Here is a 15,119-nt window from a genome sequence, read left to right as displayed (position 1 = left end):
TGTATGATTCAAAATCAAACGAAGTTAGAAGTCCATCAGAATGGAGCTTCTTCATGCGTTTTTCACTTATATGACCCAAACGACAATGCCACAAGTAGGTAGGACTCAAATCATTAGGCCGAGGCCTTTTATCACTTACATTACAGACAGGTGAACCATCAAGATTTAAAACAAATAATCCATTCACAATGGGTGCAAAAGCCATAAACATATTATTCTTAGAGATCACACAACCATTGTATTCACTCGCAAATGAATAACCATCCTTCATCAAGCATGAAGGAGACAAAATGTTTCGACTTAAACTAGGAACAAAATAACAATTATTCAACTCCATAATAAATCCTGACGGGAGGTGGAGTTGCATCGTCCCGACGGTCAACGCAGCAACTCTTGCATTATTGCCCACGCGGAAATCAACTTCTCTTTCCACGCTTCTACTTCTTATCATTCCCTGCATCGAATTGCAAATATGAGCAACCGATCCGGTATCAAATACCCAAGAATTAATAATTGTATCAGCGAGAAATATGTTGTCTATAACATTAACAACAAGCGTACCTGAGGTAGAAGTACTCTTACTGCCGCCATTCTTCAAGGAAGCTAGGTACTGCTTGCAGTTTCTCTTCCAGTGACCAAGTTCATGACAGTAAAAGCACTCTTTATCTGGAGCAGGTCCAGGTCCAGCTTTAACCTTGGGCGCTGGGTTTGGCTTGGACGTTCCAGCCTTGCCCTTCTTCTTCCAAGAATTGCCCTTCTTCTTAAAGCTAGGCTTGTTCTGTATAACCATCACATGGCTGGTACTAGCGCTTTTCTTGATGTCAGCCTCTGCTGTTTTAAGCATGCCACACAGCTCATTCAGACCCTTCTCCGTCCCATGCATATGGTAGTTCGAGATGAAGTTCCCATAGCTAGGCGGAAGAGATGAAAGAATGAAATCAGTGGCCAACTCTTGGCCCAGTGGGAAGCCTAGCTTCTCCAACCGTTGAGTGTAACCAACCATCTTGATTACGTGTGGTCCTACTGCTGCGCCTTCTGCTAGCTTGCTCTCAACAAAGGCCTTTGACACATTGAACCTTTCAGTCCTGGCCTGTGTTTGGAACATGTCTCTAAGTGCCACGATCATATCGTGCGCCTCATGGTTTGTTTCAAACTGCATCTGCAGCTCGGGTTCCATGCAAGCAAGCATAAGGCAGCTTACTTCAAGGTTAGCATCACATGCTTTCTTGTAAGCATTCTTAGCAGCAGCGGGTGCATCATCAGCAGGTTCTTCTGGTAGTGGGTTGTCTAGAACATCTTCCTTTTTCTCAGCCCTGAGAACAATTCTCAGGTTACGGATCCAATCCGAGTAATTTGTTCCATTCAACTTGTCCTTCTCAAGGACCGAACGCAAAGCAAACGGTGTAGTGCTGCTAGGTGCCATTTAATCTACAACAAAGTAATGCAAAATACACTAAGACAAACGTATCCATGATAGAGTAAATCACATTAAACTATTTTAACAAAATCTACTCCCACTAAAATCAATATCCCTCTATTGAAACTTAGTGATTCAGGATCCACAACTAACAAGTCCACTAGTGATTCAGCAAACAAGGTAGATCGGTAAGCAACTTTTGCTAATCATATCACATATGACTCCTGTTGTTGGGTGACATCTCTATGTCTCGGTGCCCAACCTTTATGCCCCAAGGTCCTTAACTGTTAAGATAACCTTGTTAAGCAAACCAACCCTTATGCGTGTAAGTGTCCGACACAAACCCGTCTAGTCAAGGAAAACTAGTGGCACCCTAATTTCATAGACCCACCACTAATTGTACAAGACATGGGACGGTGCAAGTTTTAGTTGGGAGGGTATACTAACTTAAACTTTGTGAGGGATCGTTCTACTTCTAACATCACAGCATGCAGAAAGTAAAACATAAACAGAATAGCATTCACACAGTTGTGACACAGTATGGCCCGTTTTTCTTATGGTGATCTCCATCTCCATAGAAGTTGTTCACCATGGTGATCTCCATCTCCATGTTCCATGTGCGCCATCCTTCTGGTGATGAGTCCTCCAAGAACTTAGAACATGCTATTACACCTAATAGCTAGTAAAGAAGCTAGTAATGAAGATTACATAGTTGCTTGGATCATCACAGATTGGTACGCAGACCATTAAATACAATAAAGTGACAACACATATGGCTCCTGCCGTGTTGCCGTACGCGCGACACGCAGGTCACGAATGAGTTACACACATGCATCACATACACAAGGGGGCCATACTGATCACAAGATACATACATACATCCTGCAAAACAGAGTTAGGCGCCCTAACGTTCCAAACTTCGGATGCCCGAAACTCCATCTTCCAAGCCGAATTTGGGAAATCTAATCTCGCCGAAAACGGCGAAGCGGTTGAATTTCATGTGTAACTTTTTCTGTAGATCAATTTTCATATAAAATTTGCCCCGATCCGAGATCGTACCGAAAAGTTATGGCTGATTTACCGAAGCATACGCATACGGCAAAAATCCCGACCCCGGCAGTAGATCCCATCTACTATTGCACATCTAATGCGCCTGGCGTATGACCCTGGATTTTGATTCGACCAATCATATTGATCTTCGCTCACTGCAACTGGATTTACGTGTATCACTTAACTCCGATGGCGGAAACCGACCGGTAGGAGTATGTCGTTACACTACCATTGCAGCAAAGGCACGAAATCAGGACATAGATCAAACGGAAAACTCGCATATCTCCATATGCACACATCCCGAATCCAAAACTAAGCAGCTACGACTCTGATACCACTGTTGGGATACGAGGTAGGCTACGCTAGCGCAAATCAAAATTTCTACCGCGTATAACCAGGAAGAACTGTCGTATAAGGATCACGGGATTACCACTCGACGCACTACTGGTGCGGAAGATGTAGATATGCGTCGATGCAGTGAAGACGATCACGTAGTCGTACGTAGTCGATCAACGTAGTCGATCACGTCACGTCCAGCAGCTCCTCAGCAGCTCGTCCACGCGCAGCAAGATCGCCTCCGGTGCCGCAGCTCGTCGTCGGCTCGTCGACGGCTCATCCAAGTGCTGCAGGCGCAACACCTCCAAGGTATCCACACGTGCAGGGAGGAAGCGTCGCAAGCCGGACTACTAGATCCGTGAGTTGCAACAGGCGAGGGCGTGGGAGGCGCGGCAGGTGTGTTTCACCAAAAGGTGTAAACCCTAGGGCGCCCCCACCCCTCTATTTATAGAGGTTCCTAACGGGCCTCTAGGTCCAAGGCCCATTAGTACTTCTAAACCTAATCCAACTCGGATCAGATCCGAATTGGGCTTCCAGCCCCTTAAGTGTGTGACCCTATGGGTTCGGATACGTATAGACATGGCCCGAGTACTCCTACTCGGCCCAATAGTCGGTAGCGGCCTCTAGCAAGACGTGCCAACTCCTATACGCACACGAAGATCATATCAGACGAACCATCACAACATAATATACATGTTATTCCCTTTGCCTCACGATATTTGGTCTAGCTTCAAGCCGACCGCTCTTTCTCGATCCTGTGATTCGGAATCCCTTTGTAGGTTAACTCTTAACCGTATGTAGCGTGACCATGCATTTTCGGATCCGATCACTCGAGGGGCCCAGAGATATCACTCTCAATCAGAGAAGGGCAAATCCCATCTTGATTGACCATGTCTCATAGCATGCTTCTTGACAAACCCGAAAGCTACCTTTATAACTACCCTGTTACGGTGTAGCGTTTGATAGCCCCTAAGTAGGTCGATCCACATCTAGAATACATGCGACAATCTCAGGTCTAAGGACAAAGCATATATGTTGTTTAAAGAGAGAACTACTTCTCGTGTTGGGTCAGTCCTAGCACATGTCTCCACATGTGTCCACATTATTAGTTCAACATCTCCATGTCTATGACTTGTGAAACATAGTCATCAACTAATACATGTGCTAGTCTAATATTCATGTGTGTCCTCACATGAACTCCGACTAGGGACAACTTTAGAATAACCATACAAGTAAAGAGTTTCACATACAATTCACATAATTGCAAATCAATTCAAGTAGCCTTTAATGGATATTCAATGAACACAATATACAAATCATGGATACAAATGGAATATCATCATCTCTATGATTGCCTCTAGGGCATACCTCCAACAATTTTTGAGTATTTTTTACTATAGTTGAGGTTTTTTGAACTGTTGCTTTGGTGCAGAGCTCAAGAGAAAATAGGATATTGCGAGTAGCCAGCTTCTTGACTGGAGGAATGCGCATGATCGAGTAGCTGACGAGGCTGACCGTCTCCGGGCATCGCTAGCCGAAGCTCAGACTGCATGTGAGCATCAAAGGGATAGAAAGAATCAGAATGAAGTTATGCTTGCTATGGCCATGGTGGCCTGTAGAGATCATGGCCGGACCATAGGAAAACTTTGAGGTGAGCTCCAACAGTTGACTGATGCTGCGCAAGGTGTGGTAAATGCCATTGCTCTTCTTGAGGATGATGCTGAGCCCCGTTCACTAGTCGAGCGGCTGAGGACTACTCCGGGTAAGGTTGCTGGCCTCTGCAAGGCTGTTTGTAAACAAGTCTTTGCGGTGGTCAAGTCATTTTACCCGAGGGCGGATTTGACAGCGGCTGGTGACGGTGTTGCTCGTAACTATACAGAGGATGCCTATGCGCAATATCTCGAGGAGGCTGAGCCGATTGCTTCAAAGATGTCTGAGTTTGTATCATTGGAAGAGCCTTAGGCTTGTATAGTCTTCGAGTTGTAATTTGCCGAGTATTTTGTTTACTCGAGACAATCTATGAATTTTGTTCGAAGTCCAATGAATGATTGTCTTCGTCAATCTTTGTCATTGCTGGGAGTATGTGACACCCGGCCCAATTTGGTTGGCCCAGTGTGGCCCATTAGCGCAGGTGCGCATGTTTAGTACCACATTGCTAGTTTAGTAAGGGTGGAGGCAACTTATAAGCCTTCGTCAACCAGCCATAGCACCTTCGGGTTAACCCTTTTACATGAAGCGAGGACGAAAGTGTAAGCAGCGTGCTATGTGTACGCGTGCCCGCCCCTCGGAAGGGTTGGGCGGTGCGGCTTTGGAGGACGGGGTGTTTCAAATGGTATCAGAGCCGACCCTCGCGGTTGCGCGTACGGGTCAGTGTGAGGGCATATGGCGCATGGCGCGTGTGGGCCTGAGATGGGACACACGGCATGGCATATTGCGCCGACACTGGACGTACGGTCGTGCGCTTAGAGGGAACGTTCCTGGACATTTTCCCATGCGTGGGTGAGTTGGACCGACGAGGACGTCGGGTTCTTTGAGGGGGGGTGAATGTGACACCCGGCCCAATTTGGTTGGCCCAGTGTGGCCCATTAGCGCAGGTGCGCATGTTTAGTACCACATTACTAGTTTAGTAAGGGTGGAGGCAACTTATAAGCCTTCGTCAACCAGCCATAGCACCTTTGGGTTAACCCTTTTACACGAAGCGAGGACGAAAGTGTAAGCAGGGTGCTATGTGTACGCGTGCCCGCCCCTCGGAAGGGTTGGGCGGTGCGGCTTTGGAGGACGGGGTGTTTCAGAGTAAGTCTGAGTACCAGCCGAGTAGTCGTGCGGTCGTCAATTATTGCCGTTTGCTGTTTTGAAAGTACTTTGTCCCTTTACTCTCCGAGGGAGGTGCACGGGTATACTGTACTCTTTTGTTTTTTTGTGGCATGAATGCCTTCACGTGAATGGAGTCAGAGAGCATCTTGCTGACTCATTAGTACTTTGTTGTCACGAGCGAATAGTAACTCCCGATAGGCCCCACATGCATCACTGACTTATTTGGTGGCATGTCAAGGCATCACCGAATGAGTCGGTGACCCCTGAGCTGTTGTCTTCTACTGCCTTCCATCACCGACTCAATCATTGCTCCAGTTCACGGTGCCCACCGTATGAATTGATGAGGCCATAAAAGTTCTCCAAAACTTCCAAAGCCGATTTTGGGACGATCGCGAGCTGAGTTGATCACACCGGCTGATTTGGTGGTGATCCACTGTTGACACCGAATGAGTTGGTGGTCATAGTGCACGCTGTCTTGGCCCTACTGTTGTCTAGGGTCACCGACTGATTTGGTGACATTGTCAATTGTCACCGTTTGAATCTGTGGAATGTGTCGGTGCACATTTCCAGAATGATTCGCTTCAAGTCTTCGCGTGTCTTTGTCCCGGGTTCAAATAGCATCATTTGTAGGCCTTAGAATTATTCTAAGCCTTTCTTTTTCTTCTCATTTTGATGGTTTTGGAATTCATCCTTGGAACCTATAAAACAACTACAAAGGTACATCTTGCAAACACATTAGTCCCAATGACTATGTTGTCATTAATCACCAAAAACATTGTGGCCTAGGGCCATTTTCCTTACAATCTCCCCCTTTTGGTGATTGATGACAACACAATCAAAACAAGAGATAATATAAAAATGAAGTGCAACTATTTTCGTGGATGCAATGGAAGAGCAAGAATATCTCTGCGATTGACATTCGAGGATTCTTGTCGTTTTTGGCAATCCCCAACAATATACTCAACTGCAAAGGCATCACCGGAGGATCACCCACAGCAGCCCCATAGACATAACCAAAGAATTGACTCTAGTATGTCATCTACGAAAGGAGCTATTGGAAAACATCTTAGGTATCATTACATCCAAGGCACAATCCACTACTTAATTATACTAACACTACAAGAAATGTTCCAATTTATAATGAAATTTTATGACAAATGACAAGATGTCATGTATTCATGACATTTGTTTTTGCTATAAACGTCATAAAATATTACATCTAAAAAAATTTAGTGACAAAGTTACCAATAATCTTAAAAATTGGCATCAAAGCCGAGCTGAGCTATCAGTATTTTTTATATGTTTCATATATGCTGAGATACTAATCCCAAATTCACATCTCGCTCGCTCGCTTAACAATCTGGCTCGAGCTACAAACAACTTGAGTCGAGCTAGCCTTTCTACTCATTTTGTTAATGAGCCGAGCTGAGCTAGATTGTTTGGCTAACAAGCCAGGCCGAGTTGAGCCAAGCCGAACTAGCTAGGCGTCCAGCCCTAGCCATGGCCATAAGCTCCTAGGCTTTTTTAGATAGGCTCTCAAAGAAATAGGTAACTATTTGTCAATTCTTTATCACTACAAAGTTTTGTTACTAATCCATGGTTTTTTTTGCAATAGACGATTTTCGTTGCAATACATAGGGGTTATTACGACAATAGTCCTTGGTTATAATAGGGTGCCATATTGCCACCATTTTTTTAGCATTGCGATTACAATTTTAGTGATTGCAATAGGTACGCTATATCATAACGAATATATGTTGGTTGTAATTGCGGCGACGTTATTGCCATGCTATTTTATAGTGGTGGCAATAGTTGTCCATATTGCAACAATTATAACATGTTGTGATAAGTACTATCGTGCGTTGCAAAAGAGTCTTAGATATAGCAATAAACATGGTGTTGTTGCAAAAGAAATCTTGGTTATTACAACAAAAATGGTGTTGTTGCAAAACAAATCTTGGTTATAGCAATGAAAATAGAAAATGTTACAAATGAGTCTTAGATAGTGCAACGCTAATATGAATCGTTGCAACTAGTATTAGATATAGGAATGAAAATGAAAATGGTATTGTTGCAAAAGAAATCTTGGTTATAACAACAAACACTCTAATCGTTGCTAGACAGAAGGTGCTATTGCAATAATATATAGTCATTGCAATGTAGGGAAACGCATGGTTGCAATAGATGAGTTTGTGGGTGCCACCAGCTTGTTGGTTATGTTGGTGGGCCTTTATTTTGGCCCACACGTATGGCACGCCTTTCTTTCACGAGTTGAGAGGCCTAATCCTGATCTATCTCCTAGCGTGGCCTCCCCTCCTCCTTCGCATGACTCCTCCCCTTCTTCACGTGATGCTGCCTTCATCGCGCGATCGCTGCCTACCGTCGTCTTCCCTAGCGCGCGAGTTGCCAAGTGCTCAGGAAGAGTCCCCTTATTAGTCCTCCACGATCTCTCGACGCAGGTTGACATGGGCGTTGTCCGATTCCATCCTCTCAATGCAAGGTATAAAATTGATCCAGACCTATGCAATTAATGTGCATGCTGATAAACTTGAGTTCTTCATTAGTATATATAGTCATTCAGTTTTTATAATACTTGTTGATAGTAATAATACCGATGGAGGAACCTATATTTTATGCAGGTTATTCAGGAGTTGTATAGTAGTACAAACATGTGCTTAAATTATTAGTTGGGTTTTTTGCAATACGGCACATGATCATGAGGATCGTAGTTGGATGGAATTGTCACATACAGATGTTGCATGGCAAAACGGAGTTGCTAAATTCATTGAAGATACCTTTGATGGCACCTTTTCATGATAGACTGCGCCCTGTCCATGTAGAGGATGTCATTGCATGGCATATCAAAATAAAGAAGTTGTTGAGTTGCACTTGAATACCAGAGGGTTTGATCCGTATTACAAAAAACAGCATCATACTAGCAGATCTCCTACACGTATTGTTGTGGACGATGATGATCGGGACATTTGTGAAGGTGAAGAAGGTGATCATAATGATGGCGTCTCATCCACTAAACTGCTTTTATCGCTAATTAGTGGTGCCATACATGGTGAAATTAGAGGTGGTAATATTGAGGAGCCAAATGAGTCAGCAAGAAAAATTTTCAACTTAATGGAAGAAGCTAGGAAAGAACTGTATCCAGGTTGCAAGGAGGCTACCCAAATATCTTTTATTGTGAGGATATATCAGATTAACATGTTCGGTATTAGCAAAAATGCTCTAGAGCGAGTACTGTTATTATTCTGCCATGTGCTCCCCAAGGACCATTGTGTCCAAGATACCCTGGACAAAGTTTGAAAGGTAGTTCGAGACCTTGGCTTGGACTATGAAAAGATTCATGCTTGTGTTAATGACTGTGTGTTATTCCATGGAGAAGAGTACAAGAAGTTGAACGCATGTCCAAAATGTGGGGAGAGTAGGTGGAAAGATACATATTTAGAGTGTGGTGGTGATGGCACTGGTCGAGTAAAGAAGAAGCTCTTACCTCATAAGATACTGAGGTATTTTCCACTTATTCCTTGACTGCAGAGATTATATATGAATGAGACCACATCGACGCAAATGCATTGGTACAAGGAAGAATTGGTTGAAGATGGGAAAGTGCGGCACCTAGCTAACTCAAAGGCATGGAGGCACGTAGATGCCAAGTATAGTGCATTTGCAAGTGATCCACGTAATGTTATGGTGAGACTTGCATCGGATGGCTTCAATCCATTTGGGATGTTGAATGTGACTTACACTACATGGCCAGTGATCCTAATTCCTTATAACTTGCCTCCTTGGTTATGCTTAAAACAATCCTATTGGATGATGTTGGTGCTAATTCCTAGGCCTAAATCTCCAGGAATTAACATTGATGTATATTTGCAGCCTCTGATCGATGAGCTTAAAGAGCTATGGGACAATGGAGTTGATACTTGGGATGCGGAGAAAAAGGGAAATTTTACTCTGCGTGCAATGCTACTTTGGACAATTAATGATTTTCCTACAGATGCGATGTTGTCTGGTTGGAGCACAAAAGGCAGGTTTGCTTGTCCTTATTGTCACAAGGGTACTAATTACTTGTGGTTAAAATATGGTTCAAAGCATTGCTACATGGGCCATCGTCGTTTCTTGCCTACGAACCACAAGTGGTGGAGGAACAAGGTCAGCTTCAATAACAAGGTAGAAATGAGGGAGACTCCAGTTCCCCTGAGTGGTGCACAAGTAGTGGAGTAGTACAAGAGTTTTGAGCAAGTCACTTTTGGAGCGACTACTTCGAGCAAGAGGAAGCAGCGCGATGAAGATAATAGATGGCACAACTGGAGGAAGAAGAGTATTTTCTTTGACCTTCCTTACTAGGATTATCTGCTTATACGCCATAATCTCGATGTGATGCATATTGAGAAGAATATATGTGAGAGCTTGCTAGGGACTATGCTTGATTTGGCTGGTAAAAGTAAGGACGTAGAAAAGGCTAGACTCGATATGCAAAAATTGGGTATAAGGCAAGATCAACATCTATTGTTTGTCAATAAAGGAAAATACACTTTGCCACCAGCATTGTACAAGTTAGGTGATGATCAGAAGGAAATTATGTGCAATTTTCTTCAAGGTGTTAAGATGCCCCATGCTTGTGCCTCAAATATCAAGAGATGTGTTGATGTCAATGGTTTTAAGGTTACTGGACTTAAAAGTCATGACTACCATGTTTTCTTACAAAAACTTTTACCCCTGGTGGTGCGCTAAATATTGCCTGAAGAAGTAGTGATTCCATTGATCGAGCTCAGCAGGTTTTTTAGTTCGGTATGTTCAAAGGAGCTTGAGGAAACTGAGATGAAAGAACTTACCAAATCGATTGGATAGACCCTTTGTTGGCTTGAGATGATATTCCCTCCAGCATTTGTTGATATTATGATGCACTTACCGGTTCATATTGCTTGGGAGGCTGAACTCAGGGGCCCTGTTTCCTATAGATGGATGTATCTAGTTGAGAGGTACCTACGTACCCTCAAAGGCTATGTGAGGAACAAAGTGTGCCCAAAGGGTTCAATAGCAGAGGGGTACATCTCGGAGGAGTGCCTTACATTCTGTTCTTGGTTCTTTGAAGGTGTTAGTACAAAGCTGAATCGGCCATAGTGTCAAGAAAGGAGCACTATTAGTGAACCACCTGCTGGTCTAAGTGTATTTGCGAGCATGGACTTCACTAGAAAGAAAAGTAGTCATAGGCACAATATGGAGATACCTTCTCCTGATGACTTGCACAGGATGAGGCACTACATAATATCCAACTGTGATGAGGCCACTCCTTGGATAAAGTAAGCTACATGTAATCCTATGTGTTCTTTTTATATTGTGTTCATTATCTAACTAACATAAGTTTATTGTTTCATCAGTGAGCACATGGACAAATTGAGGAACACCAACTCGCATAATGTTGATAGAAGGTACAAGGCTGAATTTGTACATTGGTTCGAGCGTAAAGTGAGTCATATATATTTCTGTTCAATTTTATTCATCACACTTGAATATATTTGTTTGTAACATATTTTCCAAACATTTCTGAGTGTAGATCAGGAACCTACATGCAGAGGGAAAAGTAGATGAAATGATTTATTCTCTATTTCCTGGTCCAGAACAAATAGTTAGTGTGAGGAACAGGTGTTCCATCAATGGGTTTTTCTTCCGGACATCAGATGTAGAGAAAAATCTATCAACACAGAATAGTGGTGTTGTCGTCAAGGGCAATGATGGCATGGAATGGTATGGAGTGATTAAAAAAATCATCATCCTTAATTTTCCTTGTTCGAGTGCGACTGGTATGATGTTCCTGCACCAACTAAGAGCAAATCCAGAGGGTACAGTAAAGATAAATTTGGGATTATCGATATTGATACCACTCGGTTTAGCTACTCAGATGATCCATACATCCTGGCCATACAAGCGGAGCAAGTGTGTTATGTGAAAGGCGGGAAGAAAGGTACTAAATGGTGCAGTGTCCTCAAAATGAAACCTAGGACCCTGTTTGTCGTGCCGGAAGTTGAGGACAGTGTTGGTGATACAATGTGGACTCGGTTATCACAGGAGTGGAACAAATTAATGTTGAGGACCAGCAGGAGGCTTTGACAAACTGGCTTAGGCCAGACGTGCAAGGGTTAACTGGTGATGCATCTGTACTTCAAAAGGTGGTGCCTATGCCTGAATCGGGTCGTGCGGACATATCAGAAGACGAAGATGATTCTGATGACACCTACATTGGTGATGGAGTTGTTGCTCCAATCAATATACCTGGAGAAGATGAAGATATTTTCTTTGTGTAATTTGGAGTTGCAAAGTTTACTTCGTGAACTAATGTGCATTTGATTTCTAGAAAATATTAAGATATTATATATACCATCAACCATGAACTTTATCAAATGCTAAACTAGACGAGATAGAGCTCCCATACATAAAAATTACTTAATTCACACGAACTGCATCTAGTTTGATATAGTAGGTGCATGCCTCTCATGTTACCAAAATAAAGCAGAGGCATCCATTACTTCTACATCAACTAACGTGTTAGCAAAATAAACATGGTTCATGCCTCTCATGTTACCAAAATAAAGAAGAGGCATCCACGACATGATCAACTAATATAACTCTTATAACTAAGAGTACTGATACTTCTACATCAACAAAGACTACTCCCTCCTCAACATTAGTCGTCCTTGCCTTCCACACTGTAGAAATGGCCCTTCCACAGCTCGCACTTGATAGCAACGCGAACCATTTCTATCTTCTCTCGCAGCTGACATTTTAGAAGGGGGTTACTTAGCATGTGAAAAAGATAAACTGACTAGATAAACCAAAATAGCACATAATAGAAACCAATTGATGATTAACTAAAGGGTAGGAACATCACCTGCCTACCAGACAGCTCAGGTCCATCGGAGAGCTCATCATCGCTCCCATGAGTGAGTATCATTGTACATGAGATCTTTGGGAAAACGACCTCATAGGTATCTTTGATGACCTTCATTACAAGGAAAATAGGGTTACAAAACTAAATAAAGTGTTGCTCAGTTTTAATAGGATCATGACATGGCTACACATAGTGCTAGAATTTATTCAAAATAAAGAACACATACTGGATTGAGACTTGCTAGCATGTCTGGCCAGTCATATTGGACGTATGGCTCATCCTTGGAGGGAGAAGACTCGGTGTAGATGTGGCGGGCTCGGACCGGGTCGCGCGGACTGCTTACTCGCGCCTATCATGAGATCGCAAAGTTTAACATGTCACAAAATCAAGAAATTAAATATGTGGTATACTAAATCTAATTTTCCAGCATCACCTCCTTAGGGATCGAGCGCCTCGACCAACACTTGGTGGAGGTGCCAAGTCCCTTCTTTTCCCCGACGGCCATGGTGGAAGCCGTCCCCGGGATCATCTTCTTGAATTGCCCAGTGGCTTTGTCGCGTAGCAGCCAACTAGAGTTTTGGATCTTCTTGTGCTTAGCCATGGTGGGAAGGGAAGCGGAGGAGAGCGAGTGAGGCGCATGTGCAGGATTGTGATGGGACATGTTGGGGGAAATATGTGGGCATTAAAAGGGGGCAGAGACGAAGGGGCCATTTAGTTATGGAAGCGTACTCTGGAAGCGGGAGTCCATGCCTTCAGTTATGTAGGCCAGATATCACTGACATGTGGGCCTGGTAGCAATTGGGCCCACTCGGTAGTGACATGAGTCACACTGCAGAAGAGGCGCATCTAGGAATGGGAGGTGACAATGAGTAGATTTTGTTTCTAAAAGCGTAGAGTACTTTTCATAGCAAGAGCCAGTGATATGCGGTTCCCACGTGTATATGACATAGTGGGTCCAGCTCCCCACGTGCGCTGACGAGGAAGCGTATTCCTCAGGCGCGCGTTCAGGAACTAAGTTGGAGGAGGGAAGGAAATAATTCAAGGAGATAGGGAGGATACTGAGGAAGTGGGGAGGTTAAGATTCGATTTGTTCGCATAATGGGCAGGTCATTAGGCGGTAAATGGCTGCATGCCGGCGCCAACCCAATTTTCAGCAAAAATAAAAAGAAAAGGAAAAATGGTGGAGGGCAGGGATTGAAGTTGGATCGTCAATTTATATTAATGTCGTAGACACCATTGAGTTACTAGTTGTTTTGTTTCACTTCTAGCTTTTCAACCTTGTTATACATAGTTTTGGACCAGTGTGTGACTAACATGCAGGACCCACTTGTCGGCACCAGGTTCATATGCTGCTCTAGTTCAGTTCATGGTGTTCTTCTTTTTTTTATTTTGATTCATTGTGAAAACGTTAAACGTGTTTAGATTTCGCATTTGTTGTCCAAATCCGTTGATTCTTTTTTCCAATTTCTCGGACAACTTTTCCCTTTCACGTGGTTTTATTTATATTGTGTTACTGTCGGTGTTTTAGACCAGCAACCCGCCTAGAGGATACCCTAGGTGGTCTTTTGTGCGGTAAGGATCATCGAGAATCAAGGAATCAATGGTGACGCAAGGACCACGATTTAGACAGGTTCGGGCCACTAGATCGCGTAATACCGTACGTCCTGTGTGTTTGTTTGTATTGATCTTAGATGCACTTGGAGTTGTTCTTGTTTGAGGGGGTCCCTGCCCGCCCTTATATGCACGGGAGGACAGGGTTACAAGTCCGAGTCCTAGTCGAGTACTATTACAGAGTTCTACTCGGTATGGCCCGAGTAGTTTTCCATACACATACTTGACTAGTCCGAGTGGGATACGTCTATCCCTTGTCTTGATCATATCCGAGTACGTCCCTTAGTGGGCCGTCCAGGGTCTACTCGTGGGCCTGGGATGCATGCCCGACAGTTACTTGACCCCTTGTATTAACATTTTACCATTTGCTTCACTATTTACTTACTCTACAATGAATGAAACTTTTTTGAATGTGTCCAACGTACCAGGGGCCTATGAATAGGCAAGTTGGAATCTTTTATGGTCCAATGTGTATCATATAGGTGTATCATATATATGGCATATCATATAGGTGTATCATGTTCAATGTCACACCTTCTTTGCCTTGAGGTGATTTCATGTGGGAGCTAAAAGACAATGTTTTGGTGCAAATTGGTAATCGATCTCCTCAAAAACATGATTTATCGCAAAAACCATTGAGGTACTTGTTCATTTTGCAGCGTGACATCTTTACCAAGGTTTGGGTCCGTGACACCAAAGTACACTTATCTATGTCCTAGTGTCATGTTTGATCTATGTCGTTTACTCGGTCCATAGCATGGTCGCGCCACTTCCCCCGAAGAGCCGCCCTTTTCCCAGGGAAACTCGAAAAGAATATTGAGGGGCAAGGGATTGATACTGAGACATAGATGATTTCATGCTAGGTACGAAAGCATGCGAAAGCTATCTTCATAATTAAGACTGATGTGTCATGTCACCATCTACCATCTCGATCGGGGCGTGTCATGCATGTTTTGCTGCGTCACCGTGTAATGTGAGTCGTAGTCAATA

The sequence above is a fragment of the Setaria italica genome, chromosome IX, assembly GCF_000263155.2.
Source record: "Setaria italica strain Yugu1 chromosome IX, Setaria_italica_v2.0, whole genome shotgun sequence".
Lineage (NCBI taxonomy): Eukaryota > Viridiplantae > Streptophyta > Magnoliopsida > Poales > Poaceae > Setaria > Setaria italica.
The sequence above is the reverse complement of the archived record's forward strand: the minus strand, read 5'-3'. Positions refer to the sequence as shown.